The sequence below is a fragment of the Giraffa tippelskirchi genome, chromosome 6, assembly GCF_054371585.1.
Source record: "Giraffa tippelskirchi isolate mGirTip1 chromosome 6, T2T-mGirTip1v1.2.pri, whole genome shotgun sequence".
In the NCBI taxonomy this organism is placed as follows: domain Eukaryota; kingdom Metazoa; phylum Chordata; class Mammalia; order Artiodactyla; family Giraffidae; genus Giraffa; species Giraffa tippelskirchi.
In genome coordinates, this window is record NC_137280.1 from 110,449,734 (window position 1) to 110,462,369 (window position 12,636).

General features: G+C 40.4%; 2 protein-coding genes across 2 annotated transcripts in view; both read left to right on the forward strand.

Moving 5' to 3' along the window:
* LOC145509797 (uncharacterized) overlaps window positions 1–12,636 on the forward strand; it is a 291,814-nt gene that overhangs the window by 216,782 nt on the left and 62,396 nt on the right. The window lies entirely within an intron of this gene.
* The window catches only part of LOC145509796 (uncharacterized), an 889,905-nt gene continuing 888,957 nt past the window's right edge, over window positions 11,689–12,636 (forward strand). Inside the window, exon 1 of the mRNA XM_081499106.1 lies at window positions 11,689–11,821. The gene's annotated coding sequence lies outside the window, so the exon portion shown is untranslated. The remainder of the gene's footprint in view (window positions 11,822–12,636) is intronic.

Consider the following 12,636-nt stretch of genomic DNA (forward strand, 5'->3'; position numbering starts at 1 on the left):
TAACACAAAATCTTGCATAATAATTATAGAAAATTCAGAGCTGCACTGAGGCCTAACTCTGGATCCCTGTAAAAGGTTATTCAATTGGGAAGATTACTTTTCACAGGTCAGGGGCTAGGAAGGTGTCTAATTTTCTGTATCCTGGGTATGAAAAGTCATTTTTCATAACCCTATCAGGGCATGGTGTCCATGCTTTATCCCAGGTGGAGTTTTTTCTAGATGAATGTCTGCATGTGTGTGCCTGGCTTCCTTGGACTGGTGAGCTCAGTGGGGGCAATTACTACAGGTGGTCAGTTTGGCTGCAGTCTGTACTGTGCCTCACTTTTCCATCTGAACTATTGTCATGATTCCTCTTTTCTCTGCTTTTCAGAGTGAAGGTAAAAGGGATTAAGGTGTGAGACTTTAAAAGTGAAGCAACCTGCCCTTGTGTCCCTGAGGAGACTTCTCTGGGCTAGGCCATTTTTTATACAGCCCATCATTCCAAATCTTCCTCTTGAATCATCTTGCTTCAAAACAGCTGTCACTGATATTTCTCAAACTTTCTGAAAAAAGGGAAAATTGGGTGTTCCTCCTGAGGCTTGGCTGGAGACCAGCTGCCTGCTGGTGTCCTTTCCAGCTGCTCAGGCCCTTCATTTTAAGTGCACTCTGGGGCTTAAAAAGGACAGACATTCCCATTCTGAATTTTTCTCTGAGAGCCACCCAGTGCTTCTGGAAAATTTATAGCTGGCTGGCTTGGTTAATTAGAAAAAAGTCTGATGCTTGAATATTATATAAGTCATCAAGTACTGTAAAGTAAGCACCTATCAAATTTCACAGTCAATTCAGGGAAACATATCACCTCTCCTTAAATGTTTGGCACAGTCATTTTATGCTATGAATTTGAAGTTTGGGATGTATCATGGTAATTTCCTGCTGTTCATTTAGGTAAAGATACAATGGTACTCAACCTCTAACACGACCAGTCTTATTATAGGCATGGCTCTGGTGTTTTCAACAGAGTGAACAATTCTGATTCATTTTTTCATTGCGATGCAAAAGATACTTGCAACTTTAATGCTGTCTTTGCTGCCTTTTGGAGCCCTTTTTAGGACTAATCATTTGACTTTGCACTAATGAGATTATACCCAGCAGGGGCAGATATTTTCCTTTTTAATTTTCATTCCTGTTATTTAATTGGCATTACACACACATAATGAGACCAGAAAAAAACACCCTGTAGCAATCTGTTCAATACAAATAACTCAGGCAGATGCAGCCAGATGTATCCATGGTGACCTCCCTGACTCTCACACTACCCACACATTAGGGAAGATGGCCCAGAAAACTTAACTCCCTGTTTGCTGAGTATGTCAGAGATCTTCTTTGTCTCTTCCTTCTCCCACAGACAGGGCATTTACCCAAATCCATGTGTTTTTCTATATTGGGATTTGTGGGCTCAGCACCTGTATTATTTATATAGCCTGGGGTTCTGAGTAGGTACTGGTCCCTGGTGTTAGTGACTGCCTGTGGCCCCAGTGTCGTAGACAAAGACAGTCTCCATTTATCCCCAGCACCCTTCTTACAATATTCTGAATGAAATAGGAATATTGGACTTAATGGAAAGCCATCAGAATGGGTGACAAACACGATAACTTCCTTCTTTTATACCAGATTTCTATATTGAAACCAGACTTCTTTTTTCTGAAAAAAGATATTTTAGGTCATTAGGAGTTTAAGGAGGTTCCTCTCTGATCAACCACATGGTGACAACCCTGGAGCTTCCTTCCATGCACTGTACGTAACCTCCTTTTTTCCAAAGCAGATCAAGTTACCATCATTCCAAATTCTGTATGCCATGGAGCAAATTGGGTGATTCTACAATGTATCCTAGAACTTTCCTTTGTTATTATAACAAGTGGAACATGAAAGTTTCCATGCCTGAGATATCCATGGCATGAACATGATGTTGTCAATTTTGCCATCGAAAGAAAAATGTGCACAAGTGTCACTCTACCTCATTTATGCTGTGTCCAGTCCTGTGCTTTTCTCCACCTCAAAGCTGGTTCTTTCTCAGTGTTTTCCATCACAGTGAAATATACCAGCATCCTGGTAATGCGGAAGCCTAGCAGACATCTTTGAAACTCCCTCATTTTTGTCAATGTGTTCACTTGTTTTCATTTCCACTGCTACCACCATGACCAAGCTCTCATCTGTAATACAGGATCAGGATAATTACCACCCAATTGTCCTCCCTTTTAAAATTCTTGCTATTTCTCTATTCATTTCAGCAACTAGATTGTTATTGTAGAAATATCTTAAAAGATCATTTTGCTCTTGTATTTACAAATTTTTCCATTGTGCTTTAGCAAAACAAAACAAAAAACCAAACCAAACCAAACCAAAATCCGTGAAATCTTGCCATGGTCTGCAGGGGTCTCTGTGACCTGGGATCTGGCTATTGCCTGTGGAGATGCCAACATCTCTTGTTTGGATTACTGCAGTAGCTGCCTCTTTATTTGGCTTCATTTCACTCTTAGATGGAAACAAAGTGATTAGCATCCCTGCTTGGCTGTGCATCAGGTCCCTTTTGACTCTCCAGCCACATCTTGCTCTACACTTCCCTTTATTCCCTCTGATCAATCACAGTGTTTTTTTCAGCGTTTTAGCATTTTTCAGCATTTTTTCAGCCCTGGAGATTCTGTACCTGTGTGTGACTTGATGTGGAACACCATTCCTCCCCTTCCCTCGCCTTTATCTTGACAACAGCTTAAACAGTGTTTCTCCAGAGCAGTCTTCCTGGCTTTCAGGGTCACATCATATGCTCTGTTATATAGGCTTTTAAGACTGTGGCCCTTTCCTATGTACCTCTTGCTGTAAAATCCACCTGTCAAGTGATTCCAATTCTCTATTTTCTCAGTGAGAAGATCCAAATTTATTTTTCAAACATGAATCAGTAAACTTTAAGAGATATATATGAAACAGTCAATAATCTAGTTATTATATTTAATTTCCATGTACTACATATTTAAAATCATATTATATAAAATAATGTGAATTTAGAGACATGTTTTTTTCTACTTTCATTTTTTTCCATGCTCTTCACATTCATCTTTGACATCGTGTCTTCATCATCACTAAAGCTACTCTTTGAATTCTCTAATGCAGTTCTGTGAGGCTTGTCACCTTCACTTTTATCTAAGTTGTTTGAGATATAGTACTTTTTGAATCATGCATGATGCTGTCACTGAAAATTTATCCCAAGCCACTGGAATCCATTTGTGTAACATTAGAACAGTTTTTATTTTCATTTGTCCCATGAGTATGTATTTATGATTGCCACACTCTAACCACTCACTATATTCCTTTAAAAGTGATCTTTAAAAGGCTTGTTTACAATGACATCCAATGTTTGCAATTGTTAGGTCATCCCCCAGGGACAATTACTAAACCTTCATTAAATTCCATTCCTTCTTTATTACCAATTATGTCCATTCTAGGTTAATTTGCTAGAAGACAATTCAGTGAACAGCCAATTTGCTTAATTTACCTGTTTCTTTTCACTATTTAATTTTAGTCGACAGGCTTTTCTTTTGTCTTCCTAATAGCATTTAAGGAATGTTAAACCTGTCTCTGCCTTAGTTCCCTGCTACTTGAACTGGACACTGTTTGCCAATTCCACACCTAACCTCCTTTGTCCCACACCATATCTTTCCTTATGGAACCTCCATTTTCTTTAGGTATCTACTCTCCTCACAGTCTTGGGACCTGGGAAACCTGACCCCATCTCTGTTTTAACCATATTTCCTTGGGTGAGGTAGGGTGAGGCCAGTTGCAGATCATAAAAAAGAAAGGAGAATTTTACAATTTTGTTGTTCCCTGGAGAGAACATACCACATCACACAGGGACACTCAGGAGAGGCACTGAGGTCCTTCTTGAGGTAGAGAGAGGGAGCAGAACTGTGGTTTCCATGGGAAGGAATGGGGAGGACAGGGGAGGCAGTCTCAAGATTGGCCACCTATATTTGAAAGTGGCCCTCATGAAATTCATGTTCACTGTGATTGTTAAAATACATTATTTGGGGCTGGCTCAGATGGTAAAGAATCTGCCTGCAATGCAGGAGACCCAGGTTTGATTCCTGGGTTGGGAACATCCCCTGAAGAGGTGAATGGCAACCCACTCCAGTATTCTTACCTGGAAAATTCCATGGACAGAGAAGCCTGGTGGGCTAAAATCCATGGGGTTGCAGAGAGTCAGACGCGACTGAGTGATGAACACTTTCACACTTTTCAAAGTTTCCACATGTTTTTGGGGGAGCCTTGGTTTATTTGGGAATAGTTAGTAGCCATCTTATAGGTGTTACAGCATTGATTTACAGAAGTTAAAAGAATGGTTACAACAATCCCTACTTGAAGTGGAAGTCCTGATGAATCCAGGCCATGCTCGATGTTCCCTGGTGTTAGATGATAGAAGTTTTCCTAGTTCTGCCTTAGACCGAGAAGGACTCAGAGAGCAGGGCCTGGCCATCTGAGACCACACAGGATTGCAGACTTCACACTGGATACATAGAATATGCAGTCCCAGATGAGGTGAATTACATCTCAGTGGAGGCCAGTGCAGGCAGAGAATTCTTATGGGCAAGATGTCTTATTCTTCCTGATGCCAGCACAACGGACCACAGATCATCCCCAGGGAGAAAAGAAAGAGAGAGAGGAGTGAGAAGGGATAACGATGGCATGTTGACCTGAATGAGTCTGAGTGTGGGGGAGGGAGGAATAAACCCCTAGGACTGGCCCAGTTTACATGAATTAACATGCTCAGGCTTCCACCATGGGGGTCAGACAGCTAAGCTGAGGTATCCAGAAATAAAGGAAGCCAGGCTGTCAGATTTATCCCTGCTCAGTAGCAAATATTGTCTCTTGACATCTTTTTATAACCTGATGTGAAGTTCCTAGTCACATTTCTCCTTTGTAATTTTGGTGTCTCAGTTGGTTTTCACTCTACTCTGGCCTGTTCACTGTTCTTCTAATACAGAACCCTCATGGCTGTTGTCAGAACCACAGGGGTCTAAGCCAACAGTGAATTGTGTTACTTTGCATCTACCGACTTGAATGAATAAGTGGAATTTGACTAGATAGCTTTCTTCAAGATTTATTTATATTGATGTTGGATTATTTGACACAAAAATATCAATGTAAGATTATTTAATCTTTCTAGACTAACAGGCCACAATATTTCAGCCTCTTGGTGAATGTCAGAGATGGCCTTTCACTTACCTTGTAGGAATGGAAGCTTGTAAGCTCTTTTTCTCTCTGTCTCCATCTCTCTGTCTCTGTCTCTCAGATACTAGATATTACGTGACAATACTCTGCAGATCACATATTTACTACCTTTCACATTTTTAAGTTATCACTTAAAATTTTTCATTCTATATTCAAATATTCCAAAGGATATAATTTTCACTATTTGGTAAATGTTGACATCTTAAAAACAAAACTTTCAGATGGCTCTTTTAAATGTATCCAACAAATATAAATTCCATAATAATTTGATTTTCACTATCATCTTGTTCAAAAATGCATGAAGAAGCTCTTTTTTTAACAGCAGAAAATCTTACATCATTTCTTCTTGTCCTAGTGATCAGATTTTTATTTCACTTCCTATACTGAAATGTAATCTAATGTAATATGTTATTATGTTTGAAACTCTTCAACCTCATCATATTTCTCTAGGACAGAAATAACTATATGAATTTAACTTTAAAAATTTCCTATGCTCTTGTGGCCAGCAATTTTGGAAAACTCAGCAGTGGCCACAGGATTGGAAAAGATCAGTTTTCATTCCAATCCCAAAGAAAGGCAATGCTAAAGAATGTTCAAACTACTGCAAAATTGCACTCATCTCACACGCTAGCAAAGTAATGCTCAAAATTCTCCAAGCTAGGCTTCAGCAGTACATGAACTGAGAACTTCCAGATGTTCAAGCTGGATTTAGAAAAGGCAGAGGAACCAGAGATCAAATTACCAACATCCATTGGATCATAGAAAAAGGAAGAGAATTCCAGAAAAACATACTTCTGCTTTATTGAGTATGTCCAAACCTTTGACTGTGTGGATCACAACAAACTGTGGAACACTCTGAAAGAGATAGGAATACCAGAACACCTGACCTGCCTCTTGAGAAATATGTATGCAGGTCAGGAAGCAACAGTTAGAACTGGACATGGAACAATGCACTGGTTTCAAATTGGGAAAGGAGTACATCAAGGCTGTATATTGTCACCCTGCTTATTTAACTTATATGCACAGTACATCATGTGAGATGCTGGGCTGGATGAAACACAAGCTGGAATCAAGATTGCCAGGAGAAATATAAATAACCTCAGATATGCAGATAACATCACTCTTATGGCAGAAAGGGAAGAGGTACTAAAGAGCCTTTTGATGAAAGTGAAAGAAGAAAGTGGAAAAGTTAACTTACAACTCAACATTCAAAAAACTAAGATCATGGCATCTGGTCCCATCACTTCATGGCAAGTAGATGAGGAAACAATGGAAACAGTGACAGACTTTATTTTCTTGGGCTCCAAAATCACTGCAGATGGTGACTCCAGCCATGAAATTAAAAGACACTTGCTCCTTGCAAGAAAAGCTATGACCAACCTAGACAGCATATTAAAAAGCAGAGAATTACTTTGCCAACAAAGATCCATCTAGTCAAAGCTATGGTTTTTCCAGTAGTCATCTATGGATGTGAGAGCTGGACCACAAAGAAAGTTGAGCACCAAAGAATTGATGCTTTTGAACCATGGTTTTGGAGAAGACTCTTGAGAGTCCCTTGGACTGTAAAGAGATCAAACCAGCCAATCCTAGAGATTAGTCCTGAATGTTTATTGAAAGGACTGATGCTGAAGCTAGAATACTTTGGCTACCTGATGTGAAAAACTGACTCATTAGAAAACACCCTGATGTTGGGAAAGATTGAAGTAAAGAGGAAAAAGGGAAGACAGAGAATGAGATGGTTGGATGGCATCACTGACTCTATAGACATGAGTATGAGCAAGCTCCAGGAGTTGGTGATGGACAGAGAAGCCTGGTGTGCTGCAGTCCATGGGGTCACAAAGAGTCGGACACGACTGAGAGACTGAACTGACTGATAGACCTGTGGCTCTAAAGTGTGAATATATTTCTTTTAGATTATTATTAGGTTAATTTGCTAAAAGGCAATTCAGTGAAAAACCAATTTGCTTAATTTACCTGTTTCTTTTCACTGTTTAATTTCAGCTGACTGGCTTTTATTTAGGTATCTGCTCTCCTCACAGTCATAGGAGCTGGGAAACCTGACCCCACTGGGTGGTGTGTGTGTGTGGTGATATTTATAGCCTACCTGTAACAGTACGGTCTAAAATAATAGGTCCATGGACATGAACTTGGGCAAACTCAGGGAGATGGTAAGGGACAGGGAGGCTTGGTGTGCTGCAGTCCATGGAGTCACAAAGAGTCGGACACGACTTGGTGATTAAACAGCAGCAACTGTAGAACAAACCACATGCGTTAACTATAAATTATGATCAGTTATTATGCACAAAAGTAGGATTTTGTTGGGAATGCATCCCATGATGAAAGTGGATTGGGAAGATTGTTAAAATGGCTGGCTTAAAAGAACATTCATCCTGTTCCTTTGTTGTGCCAAGGTAAGATTTGCCAAGGATATTTCTCTTTTGTTAAGTAACAAAAGGTATATTGTGAAAGGGGTGAGGACCAGTGTGACCTCCAGAACTGTCTGTCTTGAGAACAGTCTTAGAAATGTACACAGAGAAGTTGAGGATCTACTCATCAACCTCATACTCCTTAGAATGTCTTTGTGGTACCCTCAGGAGTAGCCATAACTTACTTTGAAGACCACTGTCATTCAATATGAGGAATGTGGCAAGGGTGTATTTCAACAAAGTATCACCCCACTTTCAGGGTCACACTCGGGAAAAAGGGATGCCAGAACATGTGGTCTACTCTGCAGTCTGAAGATGCTCACTATGGCAATTAGGTACCTGAAGCAAAGTGATGATTCTGCCATGCCTGGGAAAGTAGACTCATATATTTTTAACATGGAAAATATCTGAAAAGCAAGTTAAACATGATAGGTGACCATTTCTTGGAGAACAACCAAAATTCTCAGGTGCTAGGGAATTAGCATAACTCAGTGAATGCAAAAGTGAACTTATTTTTAGAAATCTATAGAGATTTGTTCTGATACAAAGCAACTGCATTATTATGAAGGGTAAAATGACTCCAGAAATCACAAGATATTCTGAGGTCCAAATGAACACAATATCAGAGCAGATATCAAAGAGAAATGTGAAACAATTTATTATAGCAGGCAGGAATACCTTTGGGGAAGGTTTCTTCCCCCCAGGTTAGCTAATATACAAGCCAAGTGGATATGTCAAATGTAAGACAAATAATGGTCTTAATAGAATTGCACAACTGAACTGTTTTGATGGAATTGGATCAAGGGAACACAGGAGAAGGAGCACATTTGTACAGAGTGAAGTATTGTCTTGGAATGCAGTGTGTCATGAAATTCGGCTTTCAAAATGAGCTAAATTTAATTTTGAGAATAGCCATTTGAATTGAAAATAAGCCTTTAGAACTTGAAGAGGAATAATAATAGCACTGGGTTGAGCTGCAGACAGTCGGGGGCTTTACTGAGGTTCGATGGCAAACTTGGTTTAACCTGCGCTTTTCCAGTTTCCTAAGCTGGTCTGGTGTCCCTCCTTGCGACCTGACAGGTACCCATGCTGGTCTACATTGCCAGACTTCTTCTGCCAGGTCTCAATTGCAGGACCCACTTCTTCATAATTCTGCTACCAGGCAAACGATTACACAACAGCGAAGATCTCCAGTGACCTTCCGCTTTCACCTTGGTCTTTTGGCAGATGTGATATACTATTTTAATATAGAAACTGTTACAGAGTGATGTAGTTCTGGACACTTCAGCAAAATTTTTTGAGGGCAAGTGCAAGGGTTTTTCCTCTGCTTTTATTTATGCTCTGGCTTTCTGATGATACACCTTTATTGAGGAGATGTAAATATCTTTGTTTCTGTTCATTTATTTTCTGATATCTCTGGTGGTGGTGATGTTTTTGTTTTTGTTTTTGTTTTTTTCTGCCTCTAAGGAAGATAATTGTCTTGAGACTCTGTTATTTTCTATCCTTGGGGGTCTCTGGTAATTGCAAATGATGTCATTAAAAACTTGGAAGGAAAAGTAGGTCATTATTTACATTTAAAGGGATATACTTTAAAAAATACAGTAATTATATTTAATAATTTTATGCAGGTTTTAAACTTGAACCAAAATTAAATGAAAGTAGTTTAAAATTCTGAAGTTAACAAGCAAGGGAAAATGGGTTATATTCCCCTAATATGGTTGTATTTTGCAGAATCCAGGCTCTTTTTTGGCAAAGCCGTAAATACTACATGAAAATATCATTGATACAAATATATTTACTATTTAATTCCATGAATAGTCTAGCTATATGCATGACAAATATATAGTGTCATCATATTTATATTCAAAGTAATTAGGAGTTGTAAATATATGACCTGAATTATTCCCCTCAAAATTTTGCATGTTCATGCCAACAAATCACTTTGAGCAATATTTATTAGAACCTTTCTGTTGCTCCTGCCATAGGTACAGATGAGAATCTCAAGGTACACTGAAAAAACATGAAGAGAGTGGGGGAAGGAGTGGTGAAGATGGGTGAGCAAAATGCTTACTTGGGATTAAATGACCTTCCCTATAAATCAGGAGGAAAGTTGTCAGCTGGGTACTTTCTCATTTGCAGCATGTATAAGCAGCAGGAAAATGAGGCAAAGCGTCCTTTGAAGCAAAACATTACTTACGATGTAATTCATTCTCACCATAGTGTCTCTTCTAGAAGCTATTATTGAAGATAAATCAAATGAGGCCCCATCCAGGCCACTCCTCCACAGGCACTTCCTATTAGTAGCATCTTTATTTCCCCACCTGAAGCACTCTTGCCTTCCAAGCACCAGGAGTCAGATGAAGTGAGTGTACGCCGAATTAACTCTTCATAGGAAAAGGAAGGTTTTACAATATTTAAAACCAAGAGTGTTTGGATCATGTCATTCCTGAGGATGGTTGTGAGATAGTTTCAGATTTCTCTGGATCCATGGCTAAGTAGTCATGCTCTGCTGTTCCTGGAAATCCAATGTATTGGTCTGGAGTCATGGGAACTTTCCCACGGCACTCAGGAAATCACACCAGTTCTGGCCATCTTTTTGGTCTCATAGCAAAATGTCAGCAGTCCCAAGGACCACATGAAAAGTGCCCAGAATGTCAGACTGTCTTACTTCTGTGAAAAAAAAAATTATAATTTACTGCTTATTTTCAGCTGGCCCTCCCTATCTGTCCAAGATTATTTCCCCTGACATCAAAATGGTTTCTTTCTTACCAGTCAGGCCGTCTTTTCTAGGTAGTCCCCTTGTCATGCCCTTCCCCACTGTAGCCTCTGCTCATTCTTCCATTCTTGACCCCTGACCCCTTCAACTGTCCAACTTTGATGGCCCCCTCCCATTGCAGGTCAATGCCCAGGGTTTATATTTTATCTCCAACCCATGGACTCTTTGTAATGCTTACTGACTTCCCCACTGTGCCTCAGTTCAGGATTTCAGGGGAGAAAATATTCCTAGAGAGTTGCAGGTAAATCTTACCAAAAGGGGCCAGTAATGAGATGTCATGGTAATGGCCAAAATTAGATTTTTCACTTACCTTCCTTTGGTGCCCATTCTATCTTTGCAATTAAGTCCTTGAATCCTTGTGGTCCTGCTTCGGTAATCCGTGAGTAGTAGGAAGAGCATCTGAATGACACCTTTCTTCTAATAACCCTCAATACCTAGTCATCTCGTTTGTGTTTTTCTGGCCCTAATTATTGGATAATATATAGTAAGAGCACTCAGGTCCCGAGCTGAACAAGATGCTGAGCAATAGAAGAAAATTAAGCACTGGACTTGCCTCCTAGGAACTTTCTCAGCCCATTCCTGTGAGCATATGTTTGTGGTTGGGGAAAAACAAGAGAGGGTTTTCATGGGCCCCGACTGTATTCTGAGTGGCACATGGAGGTCTCGGTGCTGTTCTAAGCATATGGTTGGGCGGGCAGTGGAATGGTATCATTGCTCTGCTGCAGGCAGAAAACCTTACTGTCCCTCCAGGTCAGCTGCTGGCAGCAGGACTTCTGTGATTTCATGTACTTGTTGGCTCCCTTTGTCCATGGTAAGGCCCATAGGACTCAAGTTTACGGACCATGTGGTTTGATAGAAGATGATATTAATTGTAAATTCCCTTCTGAATAAGGAATTGGTACAACGTTTGAATAGGGTGAGGTTAAAATAATACCACAGCTAACAATTGTCAAGTGCTTGTGGTGTACTGGCATTTGCATTATCTCATATATAATCTTCACAATGACAGAAGAAAGTGATGAAGTACAGAGTGATTTGTAAAAGGTCACTTGACTGTTGAGAAATGGGATTGGGGTCTGTCCCTATCAGCCTAACCCCAGAGTCTGTGCTCTCACTGTCACTTCCTGTCCGGTGTACTTAGTGGTTGGAATTAGTTTAGTGACTCAGACATGTCAGGGCCAACACTTCTGCTAATCTCCTGTGCTTTCCCTCCTAGGTGGCTTCTGTAGTCTTAGCTATCATAGTCTACCTTCAAGACCGGCAAGGAAAGGGAAGGATGCTTTCATGAGATTTTCACTTGGGTTTTCCTGCCTGGCACTCTGGCACATGACTGTCTCTAGCTACAGAGGGAGCTGGCACAGTGAGTGTTTAGTTTTGTAACCTTTGTAATTGAACAAGTGGAAGAGCAGTAGCTTTGGCTTGGTTGTGGGGTGAGACAGTTGCCAGGATCTTCTATGATGCCTGATTTTATGAAGGGCTCTCTTACTTGGCTTTGGGGCAAGTGCCAGGAAGGGGAGGCTCTCTTTCCATGAACATTATTATTCCTTTGGAAGGCTGAATAATGTCCCCACAGATAACCAGGTCCTAGTCTCAGGAGCTTGAACTTGAATCCTTATAGCTCTTAGATGGTGAAACAGGTTCTGAAGATGTGATGAAGGATCCTGAGATGTGGAGACTACCTGGATTATCCACATGGGACCTAAATGTAATCACAAATGTTCATTTAAGGGGGAACACAGGGAGCTTTGACTGGAAATAGAGGTGGTGTGATGACTGAAGTAAGATAATTTTTCTAGTCTTTAAGATAGAAGAAGCTACCATAATTCAATGACTGCAGCTCCCAAAGGTAGACAAGATGAGGAAGCAGAGTCTCCCCTGCCTCTGGAAGGAGTGCAGCTTTGCCTGCATTTTGACTTTGGCCCAGTGAAAATGATACTGGGCTTCCAACCTCCTAACTGTTAGAGAATACATGCGTGTGTTTGAAGGTACCAAGTTTGTGGTAAGTTGTTTTGGCAGCTCCTGTGTGTGTGTGTGTGAGAGAGTGAGAAAGAGAGAGAGAGAGACAGACAGACAGACAGACAGACAGACAGAGACAGAGAGAGAGAGAGAAAGAGAGAGAGAAAGGTGAGAGAATGTGACACTGGACAGGCTGTATCTATTGGCAGTTCTCTGCAC